The sequence below is a fragment of the Triplophysa rosa genome, unplaced genomic scaffold (genome assembly GCF_024868665.1).
Source record: "Triplophysa rosa unplaced genomic scaffold, Trosa_1v2 scaffold7_ERROPOS2016172, whole genome shotgun sequence".
Lineage (NCBI taxonomy): Eukaryota > Metazoa > Chordata > Actinopteri > Cypriniformes > Nemacheilidae > Triplophysa > Triplophysa rosa.
Window position 1 is genome coordinate 363,194 of NW_026634815.1, and position 27,730 is coordinate 390,923.

At 39.0% G+C, this 27,730-nt stretch overlaps 1 protein-coding gene across 5 annotated transcripts in view; it reads right to left on the minus strand.

Annotated features, from left to right (window-relative positions):
* frmpd3 (FERM and PDZ domain containing 3) overlaps nt 1–22,155 on the minus strand; it is a 129,260-nt gene extending 107,105 nt beyond the window's left edge. For all 5 annotated transcript variants that reach the window (XM_057328761.1, XM_057328755.1, XM_057328756.1 and 2 more), the window contains exon 1: nt 18,742–22,155. The gene's annotated coding sequence lies outside the window, so the exon portion shown is untranslated. The remainder of the gene's footprint in view (nt 1–18,741) is intronic.
* Nucleotides 22,156–27,730: the final 5,575 nt, after the last annotated feature.

Sequence of the window (27,730 nt, forward strand, 5' to 3'; positions counted from 1 at the left end):
ATCTTTGTAGGGAGAAATTTTTAAATTGGATTATCTGGTAACAGTGGAATATTTTGGTAATTTAACCCTTAAGAAAATTAACATGTTTTTTGTGGTATTGATTACTATTGTCAAAACCATGGTTTTACTACAGTAATTTTAATTTAAGGGTTTTTAATCAAATTAAGGGTTTTTAATCAAAACCATGGTTGTTTTGTAGTAACCATGGTTTAACTAAAGTAACCAGGACCTGGCTTCACAGACACGGTTTATCTTAAGTTGAATTAAGGTATGTCGCTTTCATAAAAAAGCCTTCGAAGAATACATTACTGCTGTGCATCTCGAGACAAAACAATGGCACTGATATATTTTAAGATATTTCTGGGCAAGTTATATTCAGTTAAGGCAGGTCACACATTCATTTTAGTCTGGGACTAGCCTTAAGCCTTGTCTGTGAAACCGGGCCTGGGTTTTTTTTGCTTGTTTGTTTAAATTGTAGTAAAACCACTGACAATTTTCGTAAGGAAAGTGACCACGAACCATAAAAAACAAAACATCAGAGGTGGCTCTAAGATTGTGTTTGATTGCAAATAAAAATGTTGTTTTATACGAATTGGTCAGACTTATAGTTGAAATAATCATGTAAACGTGGTCAATGTTGTCAGTGATTTTTGGCTGTTGTTTGGGTCTTGGTTGTGTAAGTAGTCAAAACAGCTCCTCGTGGTCATAAGACGCTACATTTGAATGTGTCCTCCGGCAAGGACAAAATGCACTTTTTGCACTGTGTGCACAGACAACAGCGAATGGAAGAGGAGTACACAAGGTGGCAATATTTTCACTCTGGGCTTCCAAGCTCAACTGAAAACGAGATGATTCCTGTGTCTTTAGTTCTGTGACATTCTGGTTTAAGGTACCATTGTTTATTCCTTGTGGTTTGCTCAAATCTTCCCCTGAATTTAGTCAGCCAATGAGTTAGCTAACCAAGACTCCATCAAAGTACTCGCACAACTCTTCTGAAGCTACGTTCCTTTAGCTGCATTAGTAGGGCATGGGAACTCACACATGCCTCTGTATACAAGCATCTGTCAAATTCGTAAACGTAAATAACTCATACATTACAGCATGCTGTTTATACACCAGCAGTAGCTCAAGAATCATCAACAAAACACAGCGGCCACTTCACAGGAGACGTTTACTCAGAATTGCAGGATGACATGCATCTGTCAATGTTTGGTCTCAACTGTTGGCATTGCTAAGGGTTACATCATCAGCTTCTGGTTTAGTGTACAGCCGTGAGCTGCTAAAAGGTTGCTATGGTTGCTATATAGCGAGATTTTCATGAGAGTGTATGGTGTCAGGGTCGAATCTTGTATGCTGTGCACATTTAAGCCATTTAATCCGAATGTATAGTGTTTTCACAGTCAAGCAACCAGTAACACGGATGGCATTAAAGACACGTTAATGAAATGTGTAAATTGCTGTCTGTCTCACCTGACCATTTAATGTTAATGTGTGTTATAAACAGATGCTGCGTGGCCACACAGAGCTCATCCAGGGAGATATTTAAATTCTGTTCTTGACTTTACCGGATGGAGAAAAATGTGCAGGTTTAATGCGGTCCACATGAGCTGTGCCCCTGCAGCACTTGGATTAATTACACAGTGAGGGACCAACATTATGTTCTCATATCGCATAAATCTCTGCATCAATTACAGGCTATGCGTTTCTTTCGGCATCGATCTGTGGAGTACTCCGTTGACTTGCAAATGAAATCAGCGAGTGGGTGTTTTAAAATGGATCCCCGAGCACCTCACACCAGCAGCTCATTAGCGACGCCAGCCCAGCGTTACCAAATGCAATGCAGCGCGCATGCGGGCGCGGTTCCAGCTTGAAACTGAAGTTCTCTGTTGCAGCAAAGATCTTTGAAAAGACACGCTGCTAGACTACACTAATCTCGGAGATCCACTGCACGTGAGCTGTGTTTGGATGCCTAATTGGATCAAACTTCTTGATCCGATGAATAAAACATTTGGTGCGTATCGAGCGCAGGGTATTATGGTTGCCAGACAGGAAATGTCAGCGATATGTGTTTATATAGCACGGGGAATATTGTGAACACATGCTTCCATTGGCACAGGTGGCAATATTTGGATTGTGTGAGGAAGCTAATCTTTTTGTCATGAATGGTGAGGGAACAAGGACACAAGTACACAAGTACAGAGGACCCAGACGCAGACAGCGGGTAAGGGGTTAAACACACTTTTAATAAACAACAAAAATACAAAACAAAGACCCACGTGGGGGTAACACAACAAAACACAAGGGTATAAAACATGACTAGACTAACTACACTTAAACAAGACTAAAGTTAAACATTTAACTAAACTAAACTAAACTAAACTAAACTAAACTAAACTAAACTGTACAATGACCCGACACAAGACAGAGAACACAGGGGCATTAAATAAAGGGACAAATCAAAGGGGAACAGGTGTGGGGCATGAACTAATAAACAACCAATAAGGAGAGATACAAAAGGGCGGGAACACAGACAAGGACCGGAGAGAGTCTCGAAGACCGAAAGGGTCAAAAATGACTCTCTCCACACATAACAAGTGAAAGGGAAAGTGACCTATTAGTCAGATATGGTGACCCATACCCGAAATGTAATAACAAGGGATCCTGCCGTGATTCTGCCACAAGATCAAGAAAGACATGACAAGATGAGGCAGAATCACGACACTTTTACAGATATTTGCAAACATGTCTGTTAGGCTTGTGCCACGCCGTTGGTGAGATTCAGGAAATAACTTGATGAGCGCACAGTTCAGATATATTGCACTGAAGCGTATAATGCGACTCAAACACAGAGTCAAATTCCTTCAGAAACTTCAAATCTGATTTTATTGAAGATGATTTCAATCTTGAAGATGTGAAACTGTGATCAACAGTAATGTTGTGGGTGCAATCTGATTTGCGTATTTCCTTTAGTGAATCAGTTCAGTAGAATGCACACAAATAGATGCAATTCCAGGTGGATTACTGTCGTTTTGTTTTGGTATAAACATCAGATAGACTCTATGCACACCACCATACATGTTCAATGATGCCCATGAGGTATACAAATTAGCATTAATCTCAAAATGTTCAGTAAAAATCCCGTGGGAGCTTGCGCAAACGCCTCTTTTGGCGTTCAAACACTCCTGTCGGATTTACTAAAGACATGCAGTGAAAATGAGCGGTGAAAAGGCGTGGACACAGCTGTTTTTGCGACTGACCTTATTGCATAGCATTTGTAGGAGTTTCCTCTTCAGACACAAACTTTATAGGTATTTAAATAAATCACGCAATGCGCTTGTGAAATGACTTGTATTTGAAGCATTTTTTAACACCCATAAAAGGTTTGATTGTCATTATGGGAATGAGATATTGCACCTGTGTTTCTTAATGTGTGCGCCCTGTCAGTAAATCACCTGCAGAAATTTCAACTCTTGCCATTTTCTGTGTCCCACTGTTCTCTAACAGAGGTAACAACGTTCTCAGAATGTACAGAAGTCCAAGGACCTTATCAGCTCTACAGTCAACACGTTTTTGGCCTCTCCACCCACAGTTTATCCCCAGAAGCGAGCATATTTAATATATGTGACACCTAATTACATTCCCAGCAGATTGCCAATTAATCTCAGCCGCTGGTGACCCTACAGGCTGAACACAAGTGTCATTTCACTGATGAAAATCACACGCAATTATTTGCATCTTGACCACAGAAGAAATTACGCCATGCTCTTTCTCATGTGTAATTCGTGCTGTGGTTTTCCCCTGCCATCAGACCCCAAATTGTAGTGTGAGAGAATGAAATCTGAACAACTTCTCATATTCTTTTCTGGAGAGCCTAAACTATTTGAAACTCATTTCATTAACTGAAGAAGGATTTGGCAATGCTATTTAAAACACCCCCTCAAATTTGCTGTCCTAGACAGATGAAGATCTCGCAGAATAAACACCCTCCTCCAACTAAATCCTCAGTTTTACATTAATATGAGACAGGCAAGTTAAAATACATTTCACATTTAGCTTGGACCCTTTTTCTTGCATTTTAGAGTTGTTGAGTGCTAGAACAGTGTATTAAAGATCGATGGTATATATACAGCTAAGTCATAACTAAGGCCAATTTCACACCGAATACATTTGTTTTAGCCACAAAGTATTCACAGTACAGCTAATTCAACTGACAAAAAATATAAATTGACACACAGAAGTAGGTATTGAAGTTTATAATTAAAGCTACATGTAAGCATGTCAGAAAAAATCCTCAACACTGGCAGAAGACACAATTAGACAAATGTAAACTATGTTATTAGTGCTAGAAGTATATTTCTATATAACAATACAGGATTCAATTACGTATGTGTAAGTTTTATAACTGGTAAGCAAATGCTCCATAGATGACTTCTCATTACAACAAACATTTTCCTACTGTATTCCTTATGATAATATGTATATAATGTATGTATACAGTACTTGTGTCTGTATAACTGCCCGACTAGAACTTTTAAGAGCATGTAAAAATAAAATCCTTCCTTGGATATTTTTTCCAATGTAGTACTATGTGCTTTGCAAATAAAATTGAATTGAAATTCACCTGGTTTGTTTTATTATCACTTAGATCTCTTTATTGAAGCATTTTTAATCTTTTTGGAGAAAACAAATGAGAAAAATACTTGTTTCAGAAAGACTGAAAGCAAAGATAAATGAAACATGTAACGAGACAATATTCTGATATTCCACGAAAGATTTTCATCGGAAGCAAGAACTTTTACCCCATCAGAGAAATGACAACCCTATTCTAGGAGTTTATACCCCACAAAAGAACAAAAATATAGAGATTAACTAAATGTACACTAACAAAACTAGGAGACAGCCAACAAAGATCTGAAGGAAATGAATGCATTTTGTTTGCACAAACCGTTGCAAATGCATGAGCAATGTTTGTGGAAAACATTTTCAAAAGGGTCACAACTCAAACCAAACAATGCTTCGAATGTGTCTACGCAAACGAAATACTAGGAAAGGAGCAGGAGTGCTTGTGCAAGATTTCTGGGCAAACATGATGTAAAAGAAGATGCATTGCTGCTTCATATTCAGCAATAAAATTTAAAAGAGAGAACTGCATATTAAAAATCAAGCAACCATATTCATGAAGTAAATCTAACTTGCTAGAAACTGTGAAACGAGATGTTAGGAGAGAACGATTATTGGCTCAGTTTGCTGGGTAAACAGAGCTTTATCACACTACACCACTGAAGAAGTCATTAAGCCTACAGCCCTCGATCGCCACAAGCTATGCATATGACAAACTTCCACCAAAATAAAAGAAAAAAATCAAAGTGTATCTTATTTGGTGGAGACGCACACTGCAGTGCGAAGCATGAACAAATTCAGCCGAAGCTTATTTCAACATCGGCCAAGACGCAAATGGCAGTAAAGAATGACCTCTACAATGAAAGCTGCGTTATGATTGGATGAGAATGAATGATGTAACACGCAACACAACTCCTGGTAGAACTAATGCACAAGATTTCATTTTCTGAAGCAAAGTGTGCCGTTACTGTTGTATTGTTTATAGAGATGATGTGCATTAGTTGTACAGTCAAGAAGTTCCTTTTTTAAAGCGAAACACAAAAGCATAAACTCGTAATGATATAACAGTACGCTTTAGTATAGCTGTGCAGATAACCCAATTTACCTCAGAAGATGCATTGAAGCATTTTGGAGCCAAAATAAAAGCAAATAGGAAAACGCATTGAAAAAAAAAACACATTTGCTGGTTCTGTTCTCATTTTATTGTGTCATAAGTGAACATAATAATAATAAAATGCAAACATGATTGTTTTTATTTTTGCCTTTTTATACATTGAAATGCAATCTGATCAACATTGCTTTTTCCGTAATGGAAATGCATTTTGTGGCATTATGTTGAGTCATTTCTTTCCTCTGATTTTGTTATTGCATTTCACTATCCTGGCTGCATAAAGATGACAACAGATACTGGCACGACATACAGGTACAGTATTATTATTATGCACTGCACTACGGAAGATTTTCAGTGCCAAGAAACAGAAAAACAATCACATTTCTGTTGCGCTTTTAGGTAAGACGTGATAAATGTGTGTGCATTCACTGTTAGATGGGCTGGCAGTCTTCTGATACACTGTCAGATAACTTTGAAATAGATGAACTCTGTTCACATTCTGAGTTCATTTTGATTGAACTCAACAACACATCAAAACCAAATTAGACCAAAATAGACACTGAATAGTTCCTAAACATGCCATCTGAATGACATGACCCATAAGAAAGAAAAATCACAGATGAGATCTGTTTAATATCAATTCGATTAAATGGAACCTTTTTTACAGTAAGTCTCATCTGCGTCTCACATATTTCTCCGGAGGGAAATGTCACAATATTACATCTCCATACTCTCGAAGTATTTTGACAGTTGTCTCATTTGTTTTGGTTTTTAGCGAGCACTCTTTGAGTAATAATGGTGACCTCTGGTGAAGGTGAGTAAATAATGATAAACAGTCATCTTTGGATGAACTTTTCCTTGAATGTTTGCAAAAAAAACATGCTGGAGAAAACTGACTGTAACTGAGAAACAGTAACATTTGTGAAAGCTTGCCCATGTGACAAACAGTCTTAAATCCAGAAATATGGAATTGCAAGTAAACATTGAATGTCCCGTAGAAATAACTGAAGGCTGAACATCTAAAGAGCGTTTCAGGTCTGTATGAAAGGCTTTTCTTTTCATCAGATGGCATTGACTGCATCCCGTACATGCATTAATCTTTCAGTAAGTTGATGTAGAAAAGTTTGGACTGTCATTAAGACCACACTAATGTACACTCACCTAAAGGATTATTAGGAACACCTGTTCAATTTCTCATTAATGCAATTATCTAATCAACCAATCACATGGCAGTTGCTTCAATGCATTTAGGGGTGTGGTCCTGGTCAAGACAATCTCCTGAACTCCAAACTGAATGTCAGAATGGGAAAGAAAGGTGATTTAAGCAATTTTGAGCGTGGCATGGTTGTTGGTGCCAGACGGGCCGGTCTGAGTATTTCACAATCTGCTCAGTTACTGGGATTTTCACGCACAACCATTTCTAGGGTTTACAAAGAATGGTGTGAAAAGGGAAAAACATCCAGTATGCGGCAGTCCTGTGGGCGAAAATGCCTTGTTGATGCTAGAGGTCAGAGGAGAATGGGCCGACTGATTCAAGCTGATAGAAGAGCAACTTTGACTGAAATAACCACTCGTTACAACCGAGGTATGCAGCAAAGCATTTGTGAAGCCACAACACGCACAACCTTGAGGCAGATGGGCTACAACAGCAGAAGACCCCACCGGGTACCACTCATCTCCACTACAAATAGGAAAAAGAGGCTACAATTTGCACGAGCTCACCAAAATTGGACAGTTGAAGACTGGAAAAATGTTGCCTGGTCTGATGAGTCTCGATTTCTGTTGAGACATTCAAATGGTAGAGTCAGAATTTGGCGTAAACAGAATGAGAACATGGATCCATCATGCCTTGTTACCACTGTGCAGGCTGGTGGTGGTGGTGTAATGGTGTGGGGGATGTTTTCTTGGCACACTTTAGGCCCCTTAGTGCCAATTGGGCATCGTTTAAATGCCACGGCCTACCTGAGCATTGTTTCTGACCATGTCCATCCCTTTATGACCACCATGTACCCATCCTCTAATGGCTACTTCCAGCAGGATAATGCACCATGTCACAAAGCTCGAATCATTTCAAATTGGTTTCTTGAACATGACAATGAGTTCACTGTACTAGAATGGCCCCCACAGTCACCAGATCTCAACCCGATAGAACATCTTTGGGATGTGGTGGAACGGGAGCTTCGTGCCCTGGATGTGCATCCCACAAATCTCCATCAACTGCAAGATGCTATCCTATCAATATGGGCCAACATTTCTAAAGAATGCTTTCAGCACCTTGTTGAATCAATGCCACGTAGAATTAAGGCAGTTCTGAAGGCGAAAGGGGGTCAAACACCGTATTAGTATGGTGTTCCTAATAATCCTTTAGGTGAGTGTATGTTTGTAATTTTTATTATGTAATTTATTGACATTTCAAAACACTTTACAAAGACCTCTGGTGATCGTCTTAATTCTTTTCCTGCTTTAAAAGCTTTTCTGTGTGGGTTGTAAAGGTTTTCTCCAGACACAAGTAGGCACTCTCATCTTGCCTGCTAATGTCAGCTCTCTCTCATAATGTGAGTCATGCCTCAAAGTTGTAATGTAGCTAAACGTATTTAAAGTTTCAGAACGAGAAACACTGATGCTTCTCTGAGGGGACTAAGTGGCATGGTAATGTTTTGATTGTGGTTGCTCTATTAAAACAACAATATTATTTGCAAATGTTTCAAACGCATGACTTTTACTGAGAAATGACTCTATAGGATCCTAATATTCAAATCTCATATATGCATTAGAAGACTTACTGTGAATATAGTTCACTCCAAAATGAAAATTATTTACTTGTGCGGTCACAATCTGGTATCCTGCAATTTTAGTATAGTAGGAGTTTCATATTTTTGTGTGTGTGTTTTAAACAGTACACAAATGTTGCTAACAAAGATTATTTTGTTGCCTGGGCTCAAACTTGTCAAATAGTTTGCCCAGTATTAAAGTGTTGCACACTTAGCAACTGACATTTCTTACATTGTCGTTGTCTGTCAGCAAAAACAGAAAGTAAATAAGAACGGATTCATTGTGCATTTGGCTGTACTATGTTATAATAAAATACAGCATGACAACCCAGAGATCAGAGAAGTGACACAGACCTGAAGCACATACACTACTCAGGTTCAACATGAGGACGTCACTGGTATGCACATTTGGGTGTGACATCATCTAGTAACTTCTCAGGCAGGCATTTTTCATTGAAAATAGTTGGCAATACTGATACGGATGCAGTGATGGCTTTTTCTGCTGAACAGAAGATTGATTTATTTAAGACATATGCCTTGTGGGTTGATGTACAATGAAAGATCCGCTCTGATACGGTGAGACAACCCATATGATCAGATTCATCCGTGCCAAGGCTCAATGCATGTACACATACACTGCACTGCAGCTTTATTTTGTGTCGTTTGACGATTGTCATCATGACTGAGGATTGTCTATTCATTGTTAAGGTGACGCATGACAGGGTTGCGTATAGTGAAATTTCATTTAACACAAACTGTTTGAGCAATTATTTGACCAAAGTTTTAAGTAGTGTGTGTATATATAATATATTAAAAACAACACATGAAAGTTAAAAACTGAATCTTGGGTGGACCTAGTCACTATATCCCCTAGTTGAGTAAACCCAGAAATGTGGCTCTTGCCTAATTATTTTATGTTGGTTCAACTAATACAGTATTTTTATATGAAGTGAAGTTGAAAGACATGTACTCAATAAATGAAGTTAAATTAACTCATTTGTTCAAAAGTTGAGTAAACTCAAAAAAGCAAGTGGGCAGGCTTTGCCATTTAAAGACTGCACTCACTCACTCACTCACTCACTCACTCACTCACTCACTCACTCACTCACTCACTCACTCACTCACTCACTCACTCACTCACTCACTCACTCACTCACTCACTCACTCACTCACTCACTCACTCACTCACTCACTCACTCACTCACTCACTCACTCACACAAGAAAAGAAAAATAGTTAATAAGTCAATGGAAATGAGAACATAATTACAGAATCTTTAACGTTGCCATTTCATGAAATTGTCAATGATTCAGTTGTCATGAAGGGACACTGTATGTGTGTGCATTTTCACCTCATACAGAAGCATAATATTCGTGCAGGCAAATGAAGGAGTTCTTTCATCTGGAAACATCCCAGTGCACTGAGCCAAAATGCACTGTAAATGCTTGACAGTTGTCACGGACAGATGGCAGAGGCCAGATTCACACATGCAGACTCTTAACCACTGAGCTGAAGACATGATGCAGCATCGTAAAGCTTCAATGCAGGCATCCAGCATGGGCTCTCATATATCATCACGTGTGCTTTATGCAATGATTCCTGAAGTCCAGGGAGTTTTATTTATTTTTAATGGCAACACTGGAAAAGGTTGGTGCGATCGATCATGTCATCCCAAGCCTTAGCCACCTCTCATGTGCAGATCTTCAGTATTTATGAGCAGATGTCTGGGTTGGATGGCAAGGGTCAGGCTACATGACTGAATGATTTTAATGCTTGTGCTTCATCTCAAGAACGCTGGATTCTGTCTCCTGGTTATCTCCTGTATGAACTGAATGACAGGATGGGGCTGCGTTGTAATTTGCTTAATGTCATTACTGTAATTGCTGTACTCAGCTGAATGAAGAGCCAGTGGAGAAGGATGCTCGCATGCATCGAGCGGAGAGCGTGCCCGCTGGAATACAAGAACTTTATCAGCAGTTCTGTTTTTAGCCCCAGAATTCACAATGATAATGTTTTTACAACCAGAGAAATGTATTTTTATACAGCATATTTCAACTCATCAGATTCAATGACAGGACTGAAAAATGACAAATACAGTATTTCGAATTGAAATAAAAACAAATGAAAACAATAATAGAGTTAAGTATGGATGTGTTCTTAAACAGCAGTCCTCAGTATGCCAAACAGACACCCTCAACCCAAAGTCACACTATTAGTTTATCCAGTACTGGATTAAGAGAAATATATTTCCCCATCATTAGTTTAGTCAATTTAAGCAGTATATCAATTGGTATATAATGGATAACAGAATAAACCCAAGACAAGATGTTAATAAATGTAACACTGTTACGTGGTTTTTAATACATAAGACAAGTTATGGCATGTCTACTTAATAAACATCAAATATTTCTCTGAGTTTAAACGATTTTATGAGAAAGACTCTGAACACTTGACACCGGACTATATCGATTACCAGGATGGGTGGTCAGTTGTTCTTAGATTCGGTTTACCTACTGTTGCACGATTGCAGTTCATAGCACATGGCAGATTTAAATCAGAAAACACACGTATCGTCGCTGTCCTTCTGAAACCTTGTATGCTCAAATTCGCTGTTTTTCAGGAAATGAAAAAAACACTGTACTCTTTAAATGCTTGCGTACTGTGTTGTCAGAGTTGACACTTTAAATACTTTTTATTGGTGAGATATTTGCAAAACCAGTGACGAACGTAAAGGGTGACTAACTATAATGATTAATATCACAAAATATGGAGATACAAGGTTTCCGAAGGACAGCAGCGATATGCAAATGTTTTTTTGTTAGGAGGTTTAGGGACCATTTTGCAATTCTAAATGATTATCAGCTGTTATTCTGGTCTCGAATTTATGCATAAATCTGACATAATGATCATCATAATGATGTGATCTTGCATTCAAGCAGTATATGATTTCATGTCACATGTTAGTGTTTCGAGCATTGATAAACTGCTCACAGTGCACAGGGCATCTCTCAGTCCAGTTAATGCCCTTTTTTTGCATTCCAGTTTTTTTGCAAATATGCCTTAAAAATGTTTCTGTATCTCAAAGGCTCTTCAGGTCGGACATGGAAAATGAAGGGATTTTTACGAAATGCTTTGAAGATAAAACGGACATGGAAAAATCCATTAAATTCTGCTAAAATATTAAGTGAATATATCTCTATATTTTCCCATTCTCTTCCATTTCTATTTTCTTAAAACCTTATGAAAGATTTACCCAGTATTGGTTTGTGTTGCAGTAAAAGGCATGATGGAGTTGAATGGTTCAGACTTTTCTTACAAATCTGCCTTCTTTTTCAGCTTATGTCGCGTCTTTGAGAAACAAGGAATGAGAAGTGTATTGAGTAATCATTGGAGTGTTTGTTGTTATTAAGACCGAAACCTAAAATTTCACTGAAATGTTTAGAATTTGCCAAAACTAAAACGATCTCTATGTCACCAATTTATCAAGCAAACGTGTCATGCTGATGTGATAACATGACCGGCGTCACAAATTGTATTATTTATTTTTGGGCCCAAATGTATACATTGCAAATATTGTTAAATATGACAATTATTCTGACTATACTAAAATACTAATGTGAGAACAGATCAAAATAACCTGGCTTATCACTTTTACAGGGTAATGTATAAACAATGATTGGAACTGAACACACATACACTTTATTTTTCACGCACACACACACGCACACATGTCTGGTTTATTATCTCCGTGGGGACAGTCCATAGGCGTTATGAGTTGTATACTGTACAAACTGTATATTTTATCCCCTACCCCTAAACCTAAAGATCATAGAAAACTTTTAGCATTTTTAGATTTTTAAAAAATATTGTTCTGTACAATTTATAAGCTTTTGTGCCCATGAGGACCTCAATTTTGGTCCCCACAGTGACACGAGTCCCCATGTGTTGGTGTGCATTCAGGTTTAGGTCCCCACCGGGATATACAAACATGAACACACTCACACGCGCACACACACATGAACAGAACAGAGATTGGTTGATGTGGGATGTCAGAGGATAATTCATTATCTAATCAGCATTAGGCCTCTCAACATGTGTGGTATATGCAAGTGTGAGATATGCAATCCATTTCACTCCAGAACATTTTGCTTGAGTATCCAATGCAATGCACTGTGATGTGTGTTACTGTAAGCAGTTTTCAGTACAAAAGCTTAAAGATCCAAAATCAGGCAAAATCGACATTGGGTTTCTTTAATCATACACAGGACATGGGAGTGAAGCTGCCGTCTGCTGTATGAATATCACATTAGGTGTTGTGTTTGCAGCTGGCTAATTACTTCTCATTTTCACATGTTTTGAAAGCTATATTTCATTCAAGAGTCAACGAAACATCAAAAACAATTTTCTGAGGAATTACATTTGTTGTAGGAAACTCAAATTCGAACTTTTTCTGAGTAAAACAGATTTTTTCCAATAGCGCTGAAATGTAGGCTGGAACTTATTTTTATCCACTGGGAATCCGTTGGGTGGTGAAAAGTGGCCACTTGATACCAGAATGAAGTCAAGGCTAAATGTGACTCATGACCTCCTGAAACACCACGAGAGCACACGCTTCTGAAGAAGCTTTTTCACCTCCACCTGGAGGTTTAGGGTCAAGTTCTCCCTCCAGAGCGTCTCCATTTGTTCCATTAGTGATGCTTCATTTTCAAATCTAGCATTATTTGCTCTGGCTGTTTATTACATTCGTGTTCACAGTCACACACGACTTTAGCTAGGTTTCAGAAACGCTGTATTACTTACAGTTCAGCAGTAGCCCAAAATGATTTTTTTAAAAACATGCACTGATGAATTGTGCACAATAAGACCAGGGACAGTTAATAAGATATTAATTAGGTTTCATTTGATTTCATAACTTGAAAATAGATGACCTACTGAGCAGACAGTACTTCAATCCATCACAGCCTCATTTTATCCGTGTCAAATTAAAAATGCTATCTACTGTAAGGTCTGTGGTCTCAGATGCAAACGTCACATTATTGGACTGTATTATTAAATCTTCGTGTTACTCATAAACCCACGTGGAACTTGCATTTCAATGTTTAAAGTCCGGGTAAAGAGAATTCTGAGAATTGTTTCTAAACACATTATGTTAGAAATGTATTGCGGAAGTTAAACCTTTAAACAGTTTTTCACCGATTCTCTGTTCAGGATTTTTTGGGCGGGCTAAAATGCTGGCTCAGTGGTGCAATGGAACGTCCGAGCATGCATGGCCCCTCCTCATCACTGAAGCGGATGTGTTTCACTGATTATGTATTGATGAATATCGCGCGCATTGACTCGTGCGTGTTTGAATTCAAATCCTGCCATAAAAAGTCTACTGGGGACTTAGGTTGAGAGACGCGAGTGGGCGTGTCTTCAGGGCCAACAGCGGACACCGGACACGCCCCCAACGTTTGAGCGTAGAGATGTGGGTCATTTTCTTTTTAAAATTCGTGTGCCCTCATAATCTGTTGTTAAAATCTGAAAATGCACTTCTTCCTGTAATGATGTTTGTTAGACGGCTTGGGCGGAGCATCCGTTAACTCCTCCCCTTCAACTGTCAGTCTGCTGCCAGCTCCATTTCAAAATGCAACGGCTGTTTTTTACATCCAATCAAATCGCAGAGAAAGACGAAAGCCACGCCCACTGTTTTTCTCATTACAAATTCCATTTCACTCGGAAATGCGTCAAAATACGGAAGTAAAAACGATCGCGAGGACTTTAATGTAACTTTACATTGACTTTAAGAAATACTTCGAGGATTGTGTGCATATTGATGGTAGTTTGTACATTTCATCAGTCATAGTATAAATATACTGTATAACTTAAATGTATGTCAGTAAGACAGAGCACAACATCGTGGCAAATATATGCAACAAAAACGTCCTGCACACACACTTTCTCTTTATTTTAAGTGACATGAATCTAACAAATCGAAGTATGGAAGTTACAAATGTCTGAATTAGAGCTCCTCACAGCCTGAAGATTGTCTCAAACCAGTGACAAAATGACCACTAAAAGAATTAATTTAAACAAATTCCTGTTTTGCCACAATACTGTAAGGCTGTGAATGAAAACCTTTTTTTGTTGTTGAGACAATGACAATTTTCTGTAAGCGTGTCTTTTGACAGGTAATGCATAAAAACGTAGTATTTTTTTAAATGTGTGAATCAGAATCAATACATTCAACTGTGTTATATAAATCTTAATCATTCATTGAAACTGAGACTTAAATAAATGCATTCCTATATATTTTTACATGAACGCTAAAGACAACATCAAGTGACAATAATACTTGAGAATAATCAATTGTAAAGATTTTGTGAGGAATTTATTTTATCCATAAGGTTATTTTATTCCATGAATTACGGAAACATTTGCATTATTATAAATATATACTGTATGTTAAACTAAATTGATTGTGGCCTTGGTTACATCAGCATTTCAGGAAAGATATTTGATTACCACACCAGGAGCATTAAAGGCAGAGATGAGTTGGATTTCATACAGTCATGTGACTTGTCGGAGCTGTATTTAAAGCAGAACGGCTGTGGTGAGTGGCCGCTCTTTGCCCGTGGTAAGAGCTGTTCTGTGAGTAGGTGGATTCTCATCCACAGCTCTGTCAGTGCACTGTATCTTTGTTTTCATTTTTCTGCTATTCGAGTTCCAAAAGGTTTCCATGGGAACTAAATGGAGATCACTCCAAAAAAAAAAAAAAAAAAAAAATGCATAAACTGTGATGTGGCAATGGTCAGGGGTTCTGCTTTGCCTGTAATGGAGTTTGCCTGAAAGCCTGAAATTAATGCTGTACTGTAAATACATAATTCACCCGTTATGAATCCCAAACTGACCTGTTCAATACAGTCTAACCAAAAATAAACAATTATTTACACCAAAAATGCTGTTTGATAATAAATGAGTCCCCAAAATGACTGTACTGTATATACCGTTATAAGCAATTGGTATATTGATTTTATAAATAGATGTGACCCAGACACAATTTCATAAAAAATAATTCTGGAATCAGTAATACCATCCAAAGTGTTCCTTACTCTGTTATAATGGTCCATGGCCATTGAAGGAAGGCAGGCAACAAAATAATCGACAGCTTATAAATAAAACATGCTTTTCACCCTATTATTTCATTAGATATTTAAAAAATGTTTAAAAACACAAATTTGATTCGATTTTACTTTGTTTAGTTTCGATAATTCAAACATGACCATTTATTGTATCGGTTGCTTGTTTAATCCAGAAAGTGTGTCAACATCAAATGGAAAATGAATTGACATCAGACTGAATTGTATGACTTCTCGTTTCAGTATCACAGCACACATGCACTGCATGAGAGATAACAGTTAAGTGTGAAAGCAACATGTTTGTTTGTAATGGAAATAGCCTGCAGTGTAATTGGTGAATTTGGTGAGCCGTCAATAGCGTGGTGTGTTTTCTCTAACAGCTCTTCATGCGTTACAACACTACAGCAACTCGCAATTGAATCTTTCATCTGAAATAAACACACAGTATTACCCATTGAAATGTTTTCGCAATGCTTCTTTTTTAGTTCTGCGTATTGCATGCTGTTTCTTCTTATTCATTATATGCCATTCTTTGTTACTTTTGTGTTTCTTTTACCTTTCAACCCTTTTTTGGACACTATAAGTCTTCATTGTAAAGTTCAGATGACAATAAAGATCTTGAATCTTAAATCACATAAATCATAATCATATTTTTGGCTGTAAAACATTATTTCATAATCAAAAACAAGCCCAAGTAGTAGGTAAGATGTATTGAGTTTTTTTACTGTTAAGACTGTATTCAAGTTTTAGTGTCAAATCAAGTATTCAACAGTATTTTCAGTAACACATACATTTGTATTCACTGCATGTTTGTGTAACATCGCTTTTTGTATTTGTCCTTTGACTCCTTTTGTACCTACAGCTGAAAATATTGAGTCATGTTTCTAATTTTAGTCCATTCTCTAACCTCCCTTATGCCATACTGAACCCGATAAAGAAACAGAACGTGTTTAGACCGCCAACCAGAAGGACCCTTCTTCTGAAAGACTCAAATACACTGAAACTTCAGTGAAACTTTAGGTTTACGGACTGAATACAGAGTCAGGTTTAGGTACCACCAACTCCTGGTTGGGATGGTCCGGTTAGCCCCTGCTGGTAGATGCTGTAAGTACACCATCAGATTCTTTCTTCTAAAAAAGCCATTCAGACAAAGCTGAGCATTCTCCCAAAATATCAGTTTTTTGCAAGGAACATATTGTTAATATGTCATTATTATGGTTGATGTTTGATTTATTTTTGGACTCTAGAAACAATAATATGTAAAGGGTCTGGGATTTTATGCATTCTTGTATTGCCATCAGCCAATCGGAGGTGTCGTGACATAATTATCCTGCAGCACGAGACATTGGCTCAAAATCACAAGACATAGCATTGAGTATTGAAAGATTTTGAATGAAGTCATGCCCTAGCCAATGGATAGCATTCTAATAGCCTTCTGAAAGTACTGTTTTATATACTGTACTGCATATATACTGTATACAGAAAAATAACACAAATCTGTACAAAACCAGTCATATACTGTTCAATCATTTATATGAGTTACATTTCCATATATGACAGGCACTAACGCCGTGCACTACCCATTGAGATATAGAACAGCTTATGTTTAATATATTGCATGCAAAACTTTATCTACAAAACATTAAAAGAGAAAGATACTTTTTGTCACCATCACAGTGTATTAACTGCATTTACCAGCAGGGTCTAAATATCAGAGCAAGCCAGCCAAAGCTTGACCCAACAGCACCTTCACTGGGGATTTTCTTGGTAATCTTTACTAATGGTTGGGTCTGGCCAAATTTGACCCAGCCGTGGGTTGAAACCGCTCAACGTTTTTTTCAGAGTGTTCCCAGGTGACATAGCCATGTTACGCAGATCAACGGCATGGTGCATGTTGTGTTAACAATGGCACAAAGCTCTTTTTTAATCAGACTGTTATCGCGTTGTATTATATCTGAAAATGGGTGTATTGTACAGGTTTGTAATGCAAACACACGGCGGCTACGTCAATCTGGATGTCGGCCATTGCGCTAACAAGACACAGAACCTCATATAACTGCAAGGTCCTCAAGAGGCCATTTGACAGGTTTAATCATTTTTAACGAGAGTGTATCGGACATGTGAGTAAACGAGGAACCAAAGAGAGCGGGCCGGAGACTGAGTATAGATGACGTGATTGTGCAGTTTTCAAAACGGTTGAGCCTCCCAAAGAATCCCACATTAAAAAGCATAAATCACTCAGTCAGACGTACCCATATATTCTCTATGTTCAACAAACAGGATTTCCACTAAACACGCCATTAATCTATAGCAGACATTAACATTTCCCCCACAGCTCAGTCGCCAACACACCACAGCAATTCAGCCAGCTTTAGGTTTTCTGAGATTCGTCTATAAAAATCTACCATCATTATTCACAGAGATGTGCGAGGAACACACAAATGTAAACACAGCTGATTGTGTGTACGCTAAATGTGTTAAATACTGTTATTGAGCTCATTAGCACAGATTGGCTGCAGTGAGCTGAGGTACAAAAAACACACGTGTGAATCTTTAACCAGCGCTGAACCTGCAGCTGAAAGACCCCCAACCCCCCCCTCCCGAACCATCCACCACAGGGGCTTTCAGAAAACACCAGCCTAATGCAAAAGCAGCAGTTTCTCAGTCAACATGGCACTAAATGCTCCCTAACTCAACATCCGCGCTCAGCGAACGGAAGACGAGGAGAAGCGAATGACGAAGCCATCTGATGGTTGGTATATTCAAAGTTCCCGTTAATTGACATGTGCTTTGAATTACGATTATACCCGTGGCTTCTCTCACTCCATCTAATGGAAAGAATGCATGGTAAGATTCATAATTCTATAGATGAATTTTTCATTTGCTGTCTGATTTATCACACACGGGCTGAATTTTAATGAGGATCTTTGATCACAGGATTCTCCTTTCGTGTTTTCAAACTTATCAGCACCGTCCCTCCAACACGTCAATCACACAACAATAAGTGCAGCCTCCGGAATGCCGAGACATGAGAGATCTAATAGACCTTCCTCCCTCTGGCGGATCACATTGATCTTTTCTGAGGTTAAACATGTTAAACTGAATGGCAGCTGGAACCTTACCTGTATCTGAAGAAGCGTTTGTATGCGTCTGCTGCTTTCAGTCTCACCAGTCATGCCCTCCTATTTGGGCAGCTCGAGTGCTCGCTGGCTGTCGTACAGGTGGGGGTTCACAGAAAAGAAGCTTTTTACTGCTTGCCCGTTCACCCAGGTCATCGCATCCCGTCCTGGCGTGTTCTTGAGCGGACAGGGGGATGGGCGACCCTTCACATGTCTGGCGGATCCCCGCAGTGTGCACTTACTCTCAGCTACAGCGCGGAACTTTCCCCTGTATTCTCGACCTCGCTGGGTTTGCATGCATTTCCCTTTCTTTTGTGAGATCCTGTGAGGGTGGCTGCGATGCAGAGAGGATGGAGCGCGAATGCAGGAGAGGAGGGAAGAGAGCGAGAGAGCGAGAGAGGGAGGGTGCGGGAGAGAGATGCTTCATTTATTGTCATAAATCAGGAGAAGAGAAAGGAGGAGGGTCTTGGGAGAGATTACATGTCAGTCACGTCCACATGTGGCTGTGTGCGAGCGTGTTTCTCAGGAGAGGCTCTCTGGACACATGCGATTACAGGTGATGTTGCTTTGACCGTATGCTGGGTTCCCCTGCCCGTTCTTGTGCCGTACCAACAGAGCTCGTACACCCGTCAGGACTGGACGATCGATCACACACGCGCAGGAAATGCAACGAGGCTGTCTGCATCTCCCAGGGCGAAAATTTACATTAAAGACTACCGCAGGAAATATGGGAGAGATCCTGCCGGCTGCCCTTTGAAAATCTCCCCGGAGAGGAGTTATTTCACAGAGAAAAAGAGGCTGGGTTGTTAATCCAATAACGCAGCAAAGTCTGCAGTGTTAAAAGGCCAGGCCAGCGCAGGACACTGGAGTAATGATGATCTCTGAGCGAGCTGAACTTACAGTATGTTGACCATTTCACTAGGACCTTGAAGTCAAAATGAAAGGATTCACAACCCATTTAACTTATTTCAGGTATTCAAAATAAGGTATGATGGGAAGTTTTTCATCCGTGCTGAATTGATGGTGACAAGAGGGCAGATGTTTGCATTGGATTGGGACTTTACACCCCATCAGACAGCAAACACTTTGAGAAACATCACGCTGAAGGTCACGGTTGCACTGATAGGACTCATTCTCTTAAAAATCTTCTAGCATTACCCAACAGCTCACAAGCTCTAGTTAAACATAACAGGAAAGTTGTATTAGCGAGTGGATTTTTGGAATAATGTGAACAGAGGAATCCTTGTTAATAAGGAACATGTGTTTACATTAATCAAGAAAACCAGAGCTGTGAGGGTTGATGAGGAGAAGAGATGAGAACGTGACAGACAAACACAGGACAGAGAGCATGTGGCAGAATACCAAACAGCTTGCCCATCTCTCTCTGTGAATGAAAATATTCCCCTGTCAGTCAGATAGGGTCGAGTTGTTGCCAGGGCAATACTTCCAGAGCGGTTTGGATTTTCACAAACTAATGGTGTAGACGTGTCTATGTTTGTACAGTTGACAGAAATATGAGACTCTGAGCGTTCAGCATCAGTCAGTCGGCTTTTAAGACTTGAACTTTTAAGTCTTGTGTCATGTATGCACTCTATGTAAAGCTTGTACTGTATGTGACTGAATGTGGGAAATCATTTTCTTTCCAAGGACAACAGTTGATGGCATTTCTTTCTTTTAATTCAGCTGCTACTGAACAGAATTTGACACCACCTTTAGAAAACCTTGAACCCATTTTTATTAGATATTGGCATCTGGGAATGGCAGAAGATAGATGTGTCCTTGTATCAGCTCTACATGTTGTAGAATGTGGATTAGACATATGGATCTCTTGTGATCTGACCCATACGCCCCAAATTAAAATGTTCCCTCCCAGGCTTTGTTACCATGTGATGTTCTGACCTCTGTCTATTGATAAGTAGACGTGATCTTTCTCAGATGTCTGTGTTCGAGTCAGGAGTGAAAACGATGTGTCTGTATTAAATCTACGATAGAAATTTAGGGAAACACTCTGAGGGTCAAGGTTTTCAGTCTGTATTATTAGCAAAGAAACCAATACAAGCTTGTATGCATGATGTTAGACCTGCAACATGGAGAGAAGACGACAATGTATTTGTGAATGATCATGTGATAGAAAACAACAGGAGTTTGTGTAACTATGGAAACTCTGGCACCGGGAGCCTTTGGTGGTAGGATTGGGGATTCCCTGGGGTTGAGTTTAAAGTGAAGATAGACTTGTTTAACATTAATGCCCAGTGGGCTTGACAGGAGCTGACATGTTTGGCTGGTTTGAAATAGTCTGTGTGTTTATAATGCTTGAATCCCAGAAGGCCTGTTCCAAACCAACGTCTCCACTTGTCAAATGCCTGTTTGATGCCCAGGATTTCTTTCACTGAATGTTGATTCACATTATTGCATCCTTCACATGTTTTGAAGTCCTTTTCAGACCTTCTGTGTATTTGAAATAGTGCTGTTGCACTTTCACATCCATTTAGCATCACCATGTACAGCAAAGAACCATGTGAATGAGATGTGGAGTTGAATGAGAGTCAAGAGGCTGCTCAACAGCTGTTAATGAGGAGGGGAATAGGGACAGTGCTAATGAGAAGAATCTGTTCTTCGGCAGATGTGACTCGAGCCCCAGTCCATCCCAACATGCTACCCAGGAGAGTTTTTGTCCATTTCCCCCGTTATCCCATCTTCCAACACAACTGCATCATTTTTCTGTGAGCTCGGGACAAATAAAGACCACTGTGGGGAATAGGCCTACAGTTCCATGGAGGGTTTTATCTCTTATGGGGTGTTTTCTTTCTCACTGCCCGATGAAGATGTGATGGACATTCTGTAATGCCAAAGTCAGGTACCCTGGAATCTCCGAGGACTATCAACCACCGGTTTCTCTACCTCTCCCCTCATTGATACCCTTAAAAGACTGGCCTTCATACATCTCCGAGCCCTCGTAACAACCCATCTGGTTTGGATCCCAGCTGTGGATGACCCCTGCATCTGCATGCTCCACAGCGTGTCCTCCCATCTGGATTAGGCTGACACTCATGTCAGTAATGTGTTCCGTGACTTTTTCCAGCACATTCAAAACAAATATCCCATTGTGGATGCAATCTCAAGGCAGTGCATGTCGGTGCCACCACAGTGTGCTTGTAACTATGGAAACAGATGGTCATTCACCTGACGCCTGGGACCTCTGGTGGGAGGACTAGGAATCTTTGGGTGCGAATGAGACACTCTTGAGAAATTAATCTGCAGAATTTTGTTACTGTTTTTGGTGTTAATAGCACATTAAACATTGATTCTATGTTGTCTGCTATTTGTTACGCAAAGTGATAAAGGACCCTAATCGTCTCTGTGTTTTTTAAATCCCAAAGAAAATCTATAACCAATACAGGTATAGTAGGCTCTCATTAAAACATGTCTTGAGTTTATCTCTGGATTGATTGATTGACTGATCATTTTGGCCTGCATCAAAGCATTGTGTCAATTACTTTCTTTTTTATTTTCTATTTTCATGGAAGTAATGCTAAAAATAGCCTGCTGATTCCAGCCAGTCACTTAACATCAGCTGTAAAGTCTGAAACTGAGATCTGAAAGATATTGTCATATTCCACATTAACACGGTAAATCAGAATCCTCCTTAATATTACAGATAATTCAGGCTGAAACTGATCATATGTTTAACCCTGACACAATCACACATCTTCTCTCAGTCATTGCTGTTATATGTCATATCAGTAATAACCATGTCATAGAGCCCAGGGCACACATAATAGAGTGCATTAACAGAGTGTAATAGCCCTGTCATAGAGTCCAACCCACGATCCAAACAGGAGAAAAATCTAAAGTCCAGACGTGATGTTACTGCTTTGTTGTTAACAAACAACGATAACCTACAGCTCCCATACACAGATTGAGCATAACGTGGAGTGTGAACACACATCAGTCACAGCCAGAGAAAGAGAGGGCGCTCAGGGCAGTCGTGTCACAGTACAATGAATCAGCCAGCCTTAATACAACATCTGTACAATAAAAACTTCTTTAGTCACACAACAACAGCTCACAGTGACCACAGCCTGTCAAGCTCCAAAAATGATGTACAATAAACGAATGCAATATTTCTTGAAAATCTTTAATTATCTTCTTATCAGTGCTTGAAGTGGGTCGGTACGCACCGGTATATAGTACCGGCACGTCTCTATTGTAATCTTTAGCGTACCTGCACTTCTCACATGTTGCCGCTACTTTGCCACTAGTGATGACATCCCACTATAGGAAGGGAGCGCTTATGCTACGTTCCATACAACTAGGATTTCGAATATTTCCACCTCAAACCCAGAGATAAATGTCTGGAATGGCACTCAAAGTCGGACATGGGACCTCTGAGCTCTCAGTTCGATCAAACCCGTCTTCAGGGAGACGCGTCATTTTAAGTTACGACCAAGGACCTTCCAGTGAGATTAGCACAGAGCTAGACATACTCTAATTATAAGGAGAAGGGTCTGTAACACTTCCATTTGGAGAAAGCGTAACGGCAAACAACATCCATCGACAACTAGCCTCTGGTCTCCTTTCCTGCATTCCTTACATTATGAAAGGTTGAGAAGGGTTTCAGTATATCTATCTAGTGGCTTTGGCGGAGCTACCCGATGTCAACAGATTGACCAATCAAACAGGGTTTACGGAATTCCAGCCAATCAAATTACAGAGGCCAAGCAGAACTTCATCTAATCAAACCGAAGAAGACAGAACGTTCAGCCAATCAAATTGAAGAAGACAGACCGCAGACGGGTGCTAATGACTGTGTAGTGAGATGGCAAACATAATAAAGCCAACGGGTTTACAATAAAAATGATAAATGGTAAGATTTCAGACATGCAAACAAGTTTATTATTTTAAGTGAACATTTGTCACATAATGTAAGATTTTAATGTGTGTTCGACTTCCCTAAATACATAACAGATATGTTTATAGCATATAAAGCATAATATATGACTTGTTTATGTTTATGATGGATTCAATTAACTGAAGAATTCAATAGACTGCAGAACTATTATCACATGTAATGAAGTGATGATTTTGTGGTCAAATTTGTATTTAACATTATTAAATCAGTTGTTTGGCAATCCTTCCTTTAGTAAATAAATATGTTTCACCAGCAGTACGTCTAAATGCTGTTTTTCATTGTAGATATTTTAAAATGTGGTAATAATTTGCAAATGCAAACGTGCACAAGAGAGTAGCGGAACATTTTTTTCCCACTTCAAGCACTGCTTCTCGTAATACTTAAAGGGTATGAGACAGTAGCTCCTCACTGCAGAATGCGACATCCAGGGGGCGAGGTTGGATCCAGATCCAGTCTCCTCCCACTGCATTTGATTGGTCGACAGATTCCTGCAGCAGTTTTGACACAGCAAGCGTCATACTCATGTCGTTGCTCTATCAAATCCGCATTGAGTCATAACTACAGTTATTCGTTTGACGGAAAACAGACTTGCTGAAGACAAACTTTATTTATTAACATATTTTATTAGATTTAGGTTAAGGGTAAGGGTTTGGGCTAACATGTATTTAACTTTGATCAGGTTTACACTTTAGAGCTGCATTTTTTTGCTTTGTCATATTTTCATGTATTTTCCCTTTTTTACATGTAATATTACAAAGTTGCAAACATATGTTGTTTTGTTGATTTGTTACATACTTTATGTATTATTAAATGCATGACATATTTGTATCATTTTCTGAGTTTGCTTGATTGATAGCATTCAGCAGAGATAGGAAATTATGGGAAGAGAGAGAGAAACAAAACCAAGACCAGACTTGAAACGCGCAAGACCCAAGATTCAATCAACTATGTACTCACCCTGATGGAGTAGCAGACCTATCATTTTCTGCCATGAAACACAAAAGGAGATGTATGAGGGGTGTCATTTTGAGTGTCACACTCCAAAACGCCCCATAAAAGTATCATGAAAGTATTCTGTATGACTGTTTCTTCTGGTGTGAGGTCTACTGAAGTGTAGAGTAAACAGACATCATTCAGTGAAAATCTCCAGCATTCACGTCTACTGTATCAGTAATGTCGCAGATTTAATATGGAAAAAAATATCAAAATTTTGGAAAGAGATGCAACACTTACAAACTTCCTACAACAAGAAAACCGCTATAGCAAACAGACATTAGATTAGTCATAAATACACCGTCTTAACCACAAATATAATACAAATAAAAATTCTGACAGATCCATTGGACCATTTGTTCCTTCAGCTACGAAGAATGAATCCATTATCTCATCTGACTTACAGTTTGTTCTGAATTTTAATATGTTGGATACTGATTCAGCCAGGCCTAAAATATGCAGTTCAACACATTCATGTCAAATTTCTGAATTCATTTTTTTTGTCAATATTGTTTGTAAATTTCACAACAGTTATCTGATATGTGATATGTAGCCAATGGTTCAAATGGTTCAGGTTTTTTATACGCAGAATCTGTGGAATCACGTAAGTGGCACTGAATGTAGTTTTTTAATTATTACATTTATTTACATTCACGCATTTGGCAGACGCGACCTACATTGCAGTGTATTATACATTTGTTTCTGACTATATGCAATCCCCTGGGATCCAACCCATGACATTGCTACTGCCACGCTCTAACCATTGAGCCACAGGAAAACTGGAAAGCAAATTATTTTATATCATTTATTTATTTATTGCTGTGCATCACATGCTGATGTCAGCAGAAAATATTGTGATAAACCTATGATCAACCCAGTCGTTTGCAATATTTTGCCATATAGTTTGAAGAAATCATTCTGTTGGGTTTGATGAAATGCAGAAGGACACAGTTATCACTTTCTGTTCAGTAAGTTGATTACAGATGATTTTTCGAGCTATACTCTTTTGCTTCTTTTCTTTGAAATGTAATTGGCATTTGCAAGTAATTGTGTTCCTTTAAATAAGATTTCATGACGATCAAGTTTGTAATAATTCTTCGCAGCACATATGCAATAATCCACGTATCCTTCAACACATGTAACAGTAGATTAGTTTTTTACCTCCCTCAAATACAGCCCATAAGAGGGTTTACTAGCAGCCGATGATGCCACAGGAACATTCACCCGAATTGACTTTGGGGTTTTTATCTGGGTGATAATTAGAGATAACACAGGTAATTAGTCAGTAAATCTTAATCATTTACTATTTAAAACCAATAAAACATAAACATTATTTTGAAGAATATAATTTTTGGCGTGTTTCTCACACAAGTCTCATATAAATCAATGACATATAAGTTGTAACCGCACAAACAAAAGTATTGTAAAGTGTTCATAAATCACTTTTTCAATAAATGAAAAACAAACCCGTTGTCACAGAAGTTCCTATTTTGATGTGAAATATTAACACTGTGGAAATATCAGAAAATAAATGTTAAGAGTTCATTTGGTCTGTCTGCATTACAAGCAGAAATGAGAACTAAAGTAAAGTAACATTAAGGTTCAGACAAACTTCAATACACTCTGATAAATATTAACAGATTTTAATGACTGCATAAATAACAAAAGTAATAGCACCTTAATAAATGAATGTAAGAAATATGTTAACTATACAAATTATTTCTTATTACACTTAAGGTCATTTTAGAGCATTCAACCACAAATATATAACAGCTTTTAAGATCAGGTCTTCAAAAACCAATAACATTAAACAACAACAAAAAAACACAAGTAAAGTTCAGAATGGCAAAACAATTCATAATATATCATAAATATGGTTGTAAAGTTTAGGAACCAGGATAGACAGTCTTTTGTAGCCACCAAAATATTCTAACAAACAGTGCTCAATAACATGTATTGTGTAAATGAAGGTTTTCGCAGATGCCACACCGAAGACTGGTCACTTCCACATCTTCAGTCAGGATACTGACACCATCCATTCTGATGCTGGTCCTTCACAACAATGTTTAATAATCAAACTGTTCTATTTTTTATTCCAATTATTCCAATTCTACTTTAGCTTTTTAAGCCAATAATACATCATTTAATAAAAGTATTTAATTCACATCCACAACATTTTCAATAAAGGACAAATAAAAAAGAAATCCAAAAAAATTAACCATAAAGACAGAACCGTAAAAGGTTTAATAAAAGAACCCGCAAATAACCCTATCTGGTTCTATTTATTGAACCCTCAAAAAGCGTTCTTTATGGAACCTTTAAGGGGTTCCATATATGAAGCGCCTGATAGAACCTTTTCTTCAAAGAGTTCAAACACGATCCGGTCATGATGTGGACTTTAAGCTTTTTGTCACTTCCTGTTTCCTGTGTAGTTCGTTGTAGTTCTTTTGTTCATTGGCTGATTTGCCTCAAGGTGTGACTTGTTACCCTGTTTGGTTCTGTCTAAATAATGTCAGGTTCCGGGTCTGAGCACCTGCTTGTTTTGTCTTGTTTATGTTTCTTTCCGCCGAGCACATGGGACAAACCTTTTTGACAGTTCTACACGTGCTCGGTCTCTACTTTTGGCTGCCCCGCCCTCCTTGTTATCCACTCATCACCGCACACCAGTTTCTACTTCTGCTAATCACACCCCACCGGTTTCCACTCTCGCTAATCTTCTCTCTCCCTTCTTATTCTCACTGAATTCCTAGGTTTCTTGTCAGTCCGTTAGTTTTTCTAGTTCGCCTGACTTCTGGTCTAGTATTTTCTTGTCGAGTCTTGTCCNCGGAACCGACAACCTGCCCCCTGGACACTCTGCTGGAACTTGCACCCCTCGACCGGCCTCCATCACCCGTCGCTCGATGCCCCAGGAGAGGGACCCAATCACCACTCCCCTAGGGAGAATGGTCTCGTTGGGTAGAACTCTCCCATCGGCCTCGAACTGGCGGGAGAGGGCATCGGGTTTGAGATTCTTAGACCCGGGCCGGTACGAGAGGGTGAAGTTAAAACGACCGAAGAAGAGTGCCCAGCGGGCCTGGCGCGAGCTCA